Raw genomic sequence first — 751 nt, 5'->3', positions numbered from 1 at the left:
TATTGATATTATAGCTGATGCCTTGTACATTAAAATCAATAAATTTACTGGTAGTGCTTTTTACTGTTCGGCACATTAGGCAGAGTCCGCACCTATGGATTCCTTATGTGCGGATACTCTGCCTGGTCCACTCTGATGACATCAGAGGACCGGACCTGACCCAAAACTTGGATGTGGCGAATAGCCCTGGGTGCCTTTAGAGACAGGCTTAGTCTTATGTTACTGATGGTAAGAGAAACTACCACTGGGCAGGTCTTGTGAGACCCACTCCCAGTCTGACTGCTTGGTGTGGTCAGCGAGGGCCCAGCCGCTCACACGTATCCATAGGCAGCGTCTGAGCACATGGTGGTAGCCCAGAGACGTCAGTTTGTAAGGATTTACTTACATCCGGAAACCGCTCAGTACCAGCTCATACCGCGTTTCTGAGGCTGCGCATCACCACCACTAGCGACAGAGAAACCAGGTGACAATGCTGAAGAACCAGGTCCAACAGGAGCCCCTGTAGCAGGGAGGCAACACAACACAACCTGCCATGATAAAAACTTGCCACATGCTGGGATGTGTAGTTCATCAACCGCTGAAGGACCACTCATTACCGTATTTTATACCCATATACAGTATGAACCCACAGCTGGATGAATAGTACCAATGTGTCCATACACCAGTGCGATTCCGGCCCTTAACGGACTCTGACTCATCGGGCCGAGAAATCTGATGAAGTGACAAATGGCACGCGCTTCACCTCCGATTA

Source organism: Crinia signifera, chromosome 19 (genome assembly GCF_055691185.1).
Source record: "Crinia signifera chromosome 19, ASM5569118v1, whole genome shotgun sequence".
NCBI lineage: Eukaryota > Metazoa > Chordata > Amphibia > Anura > Myobatrachidae > Crinia > Crinia signifera.
The sequence above is the reverse complement of the archived record's forward strand: the minus strand, read 5'-3'. Positions refer to the sequence as shown.